This window comes from Phascolarctos cinereus, unplaced genomic scaffold (assembly GCF_003287225.1).
Source record: "Phascolarctos cinereus isolate Bilbo 61053 unplaced genomic scaffold, phaCin_HiC Scaffold_2;HRSCAF=192, whole genome shotgun sequence".
Lineage (NCBI taxonomy): Eukaryota > Metazoa > Chordata > Mammalia > Diprotodontia > Phascolarctidae > Phascolarctos > Phascolarctos cinereus.
Genome location: NW_027555625.1, coordinates 202,503,439 through 202,513,951, shown reverse-complemented (window position 1 = coordinate 202,513,951; position 10,513 = coordinate 202,503,439). Strand labels below are relative to the sequence as shown.

The window sequence follows — 10,513 nt, the reverse complement described above, 5'->3', positions numbered from 1 at the left end:
AGGGATGACTAATGAACTGGATGACAGAGTGAGAATCCAAAAGGATTTTAACAAATTAATGGGGGTGTTGAGGTCACACATGGCTCTCTAGGTCCTCAAGTGTGGCCATTTGACTGCCTTGGATTCAAGCTAAGCACCACACTTGAGGAGGTAGAAGGCCACATATGGCCTTGAGGCCACAGGTTTCCTACCCCTAGATTAGAACATTGGGCTGAATCTAATAAGATGAAATCTGATAAGGGATAAATAGTAAGTCTTGTACCTGAACACACACAAGAATATATGGAAAGTTGTTGTTCTAAAGATGATCTGGGGGTTTTAGTGGACTCCAAGCTCAATATGTGTCAGCAGTGTGATGTGGGAGCCAAAAAGACTAATTTGATCATGCGCCACATTAAGAGCCTAGAATGCTCTCCCTCCTTGTATCAGTCCCATGGATTCCTTCAAGACTCAGCCCAATTACCACCTCTATAGGAGGCCCTTCCTGGTGACTTCCTCCCTTACCTCTGAGATTACCTTCCATTCACACTGTATTGTCATTATTTAGTCATGTCCCACTCTCCATGACCTCATTTGGGGTTTTCTTGGCAAAGATACTGGAGTGGTTTGCCTTCTCCAGCTCATTTTACAGATGAGGAAACTGAGGCAAACAGGGTGAAGTGACTTGTTAGTAAGTGTCTGAGACAGCATTTGAACTCAGGTCTTCCTGAGTTCCAGGCCCAGAGCTCTATCCATTGGACTGCCTAGCTGCCAGTGTGGTAAGTAGTATTCTGAATTGTTGCGGAAGTGTGGAGGTCCTGGGTTCACACTACATAGCTAACAGGAATGGAGAGGTGTTAGTCTCACTGTACTCTGCTGTCGCCAGACTTCATCTAGAGTATTATATTCAGTTCTGGGCTCCATGATTTAAGAAGGCTGTTGATAAACTAGAGAATGTGCAACAGGTGACAACCAACATGGTAAAGGGCCTTGAGTCCATGGCATGTATTAGTAGAAATAACTGAGAAGGTTTAGCCCAGAAAAAAGAAGCGGCCCAAAGAACACGATAGCTGTCTTTAAGTGTTTGAAGGGTTGTCTTATGGAAAAGCATCTGTTTGGCCCAAGAGAGCAGAACAAGGGGCAATTTAGTAGAAGTTGTAAAAAGACAAATTTAGGTTTGATGCCAGAAAAACCATCTAAAAATGGAATTGGCCACCTCAGGACAAGCTCCCTGGGATGGAGTGTGCCCTGATGCCTATCTTTATAGCAATCAGTCTTTGTTACCAGAATTTCATTAAAACAGGTTTGCCACTTGACTTCCGGTCAATCAGAGGTGTCTACCATGAAGTGGTTCCTGGCTGAGCCAAACTGTTTTCAGTGGCAGAAAATTGTTGGGGTATATTTCCTCTCTGAGGCTGGCCTCTGGTTTGGGTGGGATGTTCTGCTAGACACACATGCGGAGAAAAACTGTCTGTCTCAGAGGCATTCTTCCCCACCCTTTCCTTAAAGATCTTCAATCACAGGCTGCATGCCCACTTGTAAGTTACATTGTAGAGGAAATTGCTTTCATGTATGAGTTTGACCAGACACCTGCCAAGGTCCCACTCTACTCTCAAATTCTGTAATTCTGTGATGTACATATATAGGTTTATACAAAATAGATATAAGATGATTGGGGGCGAGGGTAGGAGGAGGAAGACACTAGGATTTGAGGGAACTAGTATTTCTCACAACTTGCTAAACAGGGTATGATTACAAAATGGGACAAGGATGGAAGTTATTGTCTGGCAAATGAAGCTGGTCCAAGAACAGTTTCCACAGGCCCCTGTAGGATGCAGAATTCATTCAGAAAAAGCCTACGTAGCAATCAATCAATCAAGAAGCATTTACTAAGCACTTACTGTGTGCCAGGCCTTGTACTAAACATTGGGAATGCAAAAGAAATGCGAAACCAGGCCCTGCTCTCCAGGAGTTTCCCTTCTAATAGAGGAGAGGATGACAATAACAAGCATCATTTGTATGACTTCCCTTTGACATTTAGCCTATTAAATTTTCATTTATTGGCAGAACCTGGTAGAAAACAGAGAAAGGCTGAGCGAGACAGGATGGAATCAAAGTCAATAAAATCTCTGTGAGGATGAGAAGGGAAAGGCAGGTCTTCTTATCAATTCTTGTCAGACCAAAACAAATCACTGACTGGGCTGGACAGCTTTTATCAATATAAAGGACTTGTGACTTCTGTCAAGAGTTCAAAACATTCATCTTGCTTAACCTTCAAGGAGGAAAAAACAACAACAACCCAGGAAAGCTGTTTCTGCTACCAAAGACAAATTCCCTCTCCTGGGATGGAGAATGCCTGATGCCTGTCTCTGTAGCAATCAGCCTTCATTACCACTGACCAGGATTTCATCAAAACAAGTTTGCCGCTTGACTTCTGGTCAGTCAGAGGTGTCCACCGGGGCTGAGCCAAACTGCTTTCAGTGGCAGGAAATTTGGCGGGTATATTGACCCTCTGGAGCTGGCCTCTGGTTTGGATGGGATGTTCTGTTAGTCACACGTGCTGAGGAGAAAGGAGACTCTGAGGCAATCCAGGTAAATGTGAGAAGAATGGAGGACCCAACCTGTAGAGCTGTTCTGAGCCTCTCCGTTTGTCTGCTGTGCTCTCTGGAGCTGCCTTCTCTCTGGCTGTCCTCCAGGCCTGGAATGGTCCCTCTCCTCATGTCAGCCTCTCGGCTGCATACACACACACACACTTCGGAGACTGCCTTCCATTCACTTTGTATCTATCCAGTATGTGTAATTTTTCTTCATGTTGTTCCCCCTACCCCTCCCACCCACCATATTAGTATGGAAACCTTTTTTTTTTGTATCCTCAGCACTTAATATGGTACCTGGCACATAGCTTAATAAATGCTTTTCGATTGACTTATTGCTTACTACCCTGAGATCAGACAGGATGAGATTCACGTTTTGCCTTCCAGCTGGAATTTGATAGCTTGAGTTGTCAGCTTAAGGTTGATCCCACTCCCTCAAGAATACCCCCCCAACTTCTGACATCCAAAACAACTGTCTCCCCGGTTGCTGTCTGAATTTCCACCATTTGGACTCCATCCCATTGGCAAAAGGCCTTGCTCCTTGTCAAAATGCCCATTTTCTGGGAGGAAGCAATCAGTCATTGACATTGTGGGAATAACAGTTGTCAGAGTAAATGAGGACAAGGGAGAAAACAGAATGGCACTGGGCACTTCAGGTAGGTTGAGGAGGACCACCAAAGGGGGAAAGGGAAAATGCCATAAGGCAAAAGAAAAACTTTAATGGGAAATCTAGTTAACAGGGGCAAAGCAATAGAGTTAGAAAGAGCACTGGACTCTCTGCCTTTTGCCATCTCTACCACCTGCCTATGCTGGCTTAAGATCGTACACCTTGTGTCAGTGAGTGGGAAAACAGTAGCAACTGGATAGCCAAGAAACTATGGCCCTGAAACAGATTTCCAGCAACAAGTGCTTTGAGGGGTTTTAGAATGTATATGAACGTGAGAGTGGAGCTAAAATGCAAAATGAAATGTAGAATCTTCTTACCACCGAAGGCAGAAACTGGAAAATGTCCTGTACTTTACTGGCTATCTGGTTTAACTTGCACAGAATAAAATTTTTTCACAAAAGCTGGTTGTCACAAAGCTGCAGCAGAACATAGCCTCATGGTTGTTGCACCAGATACCAGTGCATGCAGCTGCAATATTAAAGGAGAAGGTGAGAGCTGGCACTTTGATATTGGTGCTGGTTTTTATAAGATGGCACTGAAGACCCTTGGAAAACCAACTATAGGATGTGTTCTTATATAATAGATGAGCTGCCCAAGCTGATAAATGCCAATTTTCCAGCTGACCCAGAGCTGATATCTATTTTTGGCCATTCTATGGGAGGCCATGGAGCTCTGATTTGTGGTTTGAAGAATCCTGGAAAATACAAGTTTGTGTCAGCATTCTCTCTAATCTGCAATCCAATGCTCTGATCTTTGTGGGGAAAAGCCTCAGTGGATATTTAGGATCAGATCAAAGTGAGTGAGAGGCATATGATGCTACTCATCTTGTGAAGTCTTATCCAGATTCTCAGTTGAACATTTTAATTGATCAAGGCAAAGATGGCCAGTTCCTTAAAGATGGCCAATTGCTTCCTGACAACTTTATAGTTGCCTGTGTGGAATGGAAAATTCCAGTTGTTTTTAGATTGCAAGAGGCTCATGATCATATCTAGTACTTAATTCCACTTTTTGTTAATGATCACATCAGAAATCATGCAAAATACCTGAATGTATAAGCTTCACATACAAGTGATTTCAAAATTATAAAAGTTACCATGTAAACTGACCTTTGAAAAGATAGAATTATAACATGAAAAACTACTGCCCGTGAACATTGACTTCTAATTTTTATCAAAGTCTGACCACCTCAAGTTAAAAATCCCAATTTTGCTGTTTGTTACCTATATGACATTGGTCAATTTATTTCCCCTCTCTGGATCCCATTTTTAGCACATGTAAAACAAAAGTGTTGGATTAGAAGATTTCTTACCATCCTTTTCAGCTTTAGCCTTGTGGGTCCGTCGACGAAAAGACTTAGTGGACTTTAGGAAGTGAGATGTTTTCAGATAGAGGAGTGGTGTGGGGACTTTCCAGACAAGAGAAAATGTGTAAGCTCTGAGAGAAAGCGTGGCTTGTGTAGGGGGGCAGGAAAAGTGGCGGTGTACCTTAGCACATGTTAGGAGCATAATGAAGAAGAGAGGTAGCCTGGTGTACTAAAAAGAGCATTGGACCGTCTGAGTGTCAGAAGACCTGGGTTCTGATCTTTCCTACGTGTCCCCTCTGTCTTTGGCATCTAGAGCATTTCCCTTTCCCCTTTGGTGGCTCCTCCTCATACCTACCTGAAGTGTCCAGTGTCCTCCTGTTTTCTCCCCTGTACTCATCTACACTGACATCCTTTATTCTCACCATAAATGACTGATAGCTTAAAGTGTGAACCCTCCTAGTTCCCCTGCCATTGTTGTTCAGTAGTTCAGTTGTGTCCACTCTTAGTGAACCCATGGATCAACTGTCCACGGGGATTTCTTGGCAAAGATACTGCAGTGGTTTGCCATTTCCTTTTCCATTTGGCAGGAGTTAAGTGACTCGCCCAGGATCACATAGCTAGTAAGTGCCTGGGTCAGATTCGAACCTTGGTCTTTTTGACCAAAGGCCCAGTGCTCTATGCACTGTGTTATCTGGCTTAACCCTCCCCTAGTTTGCCTACTCTTCCACTAAAAACAGAGGGTTAGATTAAGTGGTCCCTACATATTGTCAGAACCACATAGTCAGGGCATTTGTGGCGTGGAACAGGAAAGCAGGATCTGCCATCATTAACCCTAATGTAGGTACTAATATCTCTTTGAGGCTGCCTACGGGCAACAAATGAAAATGAAGGGAGGGTTAACCTCTGGAGGTGGTAGCTGAGTTGATAGCAGGAGTAAGGTGTATGAGTGAGGCTGTTTTATGGAAGAATAATTTTCTAGGAAGTTTGGCAACCTGGTTGGCTTTCCCTATGTGTTTGTGTTTATATTTCTATGTTTTGTGTCCCCAGGGAAACCTTGTGCATTGTCCTGGCTGTGCTGTGAATTGCCTGAGGTCTGGGCCCCAGAGAGCAGGCAAGGGTTTTGGGCTATGATGACAGGTTGTCACAGAATCAGAGAAAAGTAAATGCATCCTTGACAATTCCTTCTTAGCTCTTAACTACTCTCTAGGGTGTGCCAGGGTCAAAGATCATGGTATCCAGACAACCCTTGAGATTCAGTGATCCTTGAAACTGGTTATAGCAGGGTGTAGGGTGGAGGAAAATGAGGACACGGGGTCACATGGGTTAATGGGGCTTAGGAGACCTTGACAAGAAGGCTTAGCATGATTGAGAAACAAGGTTTTCAGCCCCTGTTTTAATCTTTCAACTTTCAACATCATGAGGAAAGATGTATATTCTAAAACAAAAAATGACCTGGAAAGGAGGAACCACATGATGTAGCCATCCCTCCCTTTGGCAGGGTCTCTACCTCCAGCTGCCACTTTCTCTCTGCTTGGGGAGGACTGTCACCACTGTCCTACTTAGTAAACTTAACTGCTGTTCAAGGTGACACCCCGGCCCCCTTTAGTCATCAGTAGCAAGAAAAGAATCTCATCTGGGCCTTTGCTTTCATAAATGACCTACTGATAGGCCACTCAAGGCTGCCTCCTGGAGCTCTGGGATTGACCTAATTGCTCAGAGTCTGTGAAAGACTGTCAGAGCTTTTTGAGTGTTTTTTTTTCTTTCTCTCCATTTTAAAGTGAGTTGGAATAGGTGTGGAAAGTGCTGATTCAGCACTTTCCTAGATGGATGGATGGGTTGCTACTCTTTGACTATGGCCAATTAGGGAGTGTCCTGGAGTTCCCAGCAGGGCACTGGGCCCTTCTGGAAACATGCAGGAGAAAGGGTCCGTCTGTCAAGGAAACTTGACCTGACTCCTCCCTATCTTCCCAGCCTCATTTCAAAGTGTTACTCTTCACCTATTCTTCCTTCCAGTCAGTCTGTCCCTACTGGCTATTTTTCCGACATGGATTGCTTCTCTCACCTCTGTAGCTTTGTAGAAGTGATGGTCCACGTTTGGAATACAGTCTCTCCTCACCTTTGACTTACAGTATCTTTTAATTTCTTTCAAAACATAGCTCCAGTACCGCTTCCTAAATCAGGCTTTTGCTTAATCTCCATTATTAGCACTCCCTACCAAAATGACTTTGCATTACTTTGTGTATCTTTTTCATTTACTTACTGTACATATTAAGAGGCAGCTAGATAGTTCAGTGGATAGAGCACTAGGCCTGGAATCAGGAAGACCTGAGTTCAAACTGGGCCTCAGAAACTTACTAGCTGTGTGACCTTGGGCAAGTCATTAAACTCTGTTTGCTTTAATCCACTGTAGAAGGAAATAGCAAACCGCTCCAGTATCTTTGCCAAGAAAACTCCATGGACAATATGGTCCATGGGGTCATGATGATTCAGACATGCAACAAATTGTATGTATTCTATCCCCCAAATAGAATGTAAACTTTTTGAAGATGGGCACACTATTTCATATTTGTCTTTGTACCCCCAGAGCCTTACTTGATGCTTTTACATAGCAGGCACTAAATAGATCTTTATTGAATTGAATAGAAGGAGCACAGGACACTACAAGAATGGAGGTAGGAGACAACCTGAAAGGAAAGTTAAGGGAAAGAAGGTTGGTATGACTTAGACAGTCTGTCTGGACGTGGTGGTGGCGTAAGGACAGGCTGAAGCCGGAGGCCCATTGTTTGGTCCTTAGGTTCCCAGTCTCTTTCCTGTGTGTTGTTACTATGGTGTGACTTAGATAACATACCACACCCCCTACACGCACACACACACACACACACACACACACACACACACACCCCTCCCTGGCACTACACCAACCTTCTTTCCCTTAACCAGACTCCTTGGAGAGGCAGTGGGGTGCAATAGAAGAAGTGTTGATTTTGGACTCAGAATATCCAAGTTTCAATACTGGCCCTACCATCTATAAGCTGTGTTATCTTGGCCAAGTCACGTACCTTCTCTAGTTTTTAGTTTCCTCATTAATAAAAACTATATAAAATAGCAAATTAAAAGAATAATAAAGTAATACTCATAGCAACTTATCTCATAGAGTTGTTGTGAGGAAAGTGCTTTATAAATTCTACATTTCTATAGAAATATTCTTAATTATAATGGAAATGGCAAATAATGGAAATGCCAATGAGGTCAGCTTCCTTTCAGGTTATCTTCTACCTCCATTCTTATAGTGTCCTGTGCTCCTTCTATACCGACACCTAGATAACATTAAACACCCAAGTTGTGGCCTGAGATTGTAGGTGGGGGAGCACACATTTTTTTATGGGCCCCTGAGACTCCCTATCAGCTAGTTCTGCTCCATTTCAATAATTTGTCCTTGCTCTATATATAGCCATTGGTACTGATTGTAAAAAGCAGCTGGTCCCTGAGACTTTGGTGGCATAACAGCCAAGGGAGAATTTGGGGCCATTTGTATTTTAGAGAATGTGGGTAATGAATCGGGTTGGGACGTCTCCAGTGGGCGTGCTCAGTCCCAATAGGAGATAAAATTTAGCTCAGAATCATCTGACTTGCCAGCATAATTAGGGCCCCATTTCATCTTCTACTGAGAGATGGACAAATGGGAGGGAAGTGAAGGGAGAGTGATCAAAATGGATCTGAAACTCTAGGGCCTTGTTTGAAGATTAGAGACACTAAATTTAGTTAAGTGGTACTTAAAGAAGGACATCTTGTACCAAATGTTCTAGGGTGGGAGTATTGGGATGGCATGAGTTATCTAAGATGCCCCGTGCTCTTATCCAGCACATCATAACTGCAAGAGTGACAGAATCAGCGAATCCCAAAATTGCAAGGGAGGTCATCTAATCCAACCCAGACCTGACCAAGAAACCCCTCTATAGTACTGCCGACTAGTGTGAAGGCCTTTGGTAGTGGGGACAGCACAAATTCAATTCAATTTGGCAAATATTTATTGACTACCCAGGCAGTGGAGACACAGAGACAGATATCAAATGATACCTGCCTTCCAGGACCTTATATTCTTTCTGGGAAAGACAACGTGTACACAGATAAATGCAAAGTATGTACAAAACAGACATGATATATATGTGGTCAGGGAGGGGAATGTGTGGGTGTTAACAAAACTTCCTGAGATAGCTCATTTCACTTTTGCACAACTCAGATTGTTAGGAAGTTTCTCCTGACATGCTCCTATTTCTGCCTTCTGGGGCCAAAGCAGAATAAGCAGAATCCCTCTTCAATATAAAAGCCCTTCAAATTTAAGATTCAAATTCAAGAAGGCTGCCATTATTTCTCCCCATCCTTCTCCAGGCTGAATAGAATCCTTGGTGTGTCATGTTCTCTAGTCTTTTCATCAATCTGCTCACCCTCTTCTGAAAGCATTTTCAATGATCAGTCAATTAAGAAGCATTTATTAAATGCTTGCTATGTGCCAGACACTGTTCTAAGAACTGGGGATACAAAGAAAGCTAAAACCAGTACCTGCCCTCAGGGAGCTCACACTCTAATAAGGGAGTGGAAATGTGCAAAAAAAAAAAAGTACATATAGGATATATATTATAAATGAAAGGTAATCTCTGAGGGAAGGTACTAGCAGTTGGGGTTGGAGGGAGGAAAGGATTCCCAATTCTCTGCCAAGAAGGCAGGATTTGAACTGAATCTTGGAGAAAACCAGGGAAGTCAAGGAGCTAGATCTCATCTCAGATTCACATGCTTCCCCACTTCCGCTGCCATAATCATATTGAATGAAAAGTTGGGAGGACAATCACAGTAGCTCAGAAACTAGTTAGGAAAATTCCTAACATTTGGTAAGAGGTTTGGCTTTCTGCCTGAATTTAAATTCATGTTTATTTCTAGCTAACCCTTGGTCTCTTTAGGATTGAAGCAAAAAATTCAAATTACTGATAACACTGGTATAAAGAGATGAGTAGAGTCTGTTACGTTGTTCAGTCATTTTTAAGTCATGTCCAACTCTTCCTGACCCTGTTTGGAGTTTTCTTGGCAAAGATGCTGGAGTGGTTTGTCACTTATCCAGCTCATTTTACAGTTGAGGAAACTGAGGCAAACAGGGTTAAGTGATTTGCCCAGGGTCATACAGTTAATAAATGTCTGAGCCCAGATTTGAACTCAGGAAGATGAGCCTTTCTGATTTCAAGCCCCATGCTCAATCTACTGAGCCACCTAGCTATATATGTTATACTGTCTCTCAAAGGAGAGTCACCAGGAAAGGAAATTAAGGGAAGAGCAGGTCTTCCCTTATAACATCCCTCAGTCCTTAAAGAGATGGGTACAACTGGAAGTTTTAGTCTGAGTTCTGATCTGAGATGCCTAAAAGGGTCAATGGCTCTCCTCTATCTCTTCTTTCTCTCCTGAAGTTCCATCCTAGGTTTTATTTGTCTTTTCATCTGTTGCTCCTGCGTATCCAATGCTTTCTGGCTCAACTCTTGAGGTCCTACTTTTCCTTCTTAGTCTCTCTCTTGCAGGCTATGTGTGTCTCTTTAAGAATTCCAGGATGTGATTCAATTTTACCTTCTGGCCCAAAGATTTTGGAAATAGTTCCAAATCTCTCTCAGTCCTGAGAGAGGCTGTTTATTCCTTTGAGCTACACATTTCAGGATGCCAAGCAGTTCTCAAACCATTAGTACACTAGTGCAAAGATCGTTCTCCTTGGGAGAAAAAACAGAAGCAAAATAAGATGAGTTGGTCTGCCTTCTTTTGTGTCGTTCATTATCATCAGCCCATTATTCAATCAATAGGCATTTATTAAGTACCTACTTTATGCCAGGTACCATGGTAGGCACTGTGGATACAAATGAAATTGAAACAGTCTTCTGCCTTCAAGGAGTATCAGCAATGAAAAGTAGGTCTTCTTTAATCCTACTTTTGCCTCCA

At 42.9% G+C, this 10,513-nt stretch overlaps 1 pseudogene; it reads left to right on the top strand.

The window, feature by feature from the left end:
- Window positions 1-3,450: 3,450 nt before the first annotated feature.
- LOC110212662 (S-formylglutathione hydrolase pseudogene) lies at window positions 3,451-4,295 on the top strand (annotated as a pseudogene).
- Window positions 4,296-10,513: the final 6,218 nt, after the last annotated feature.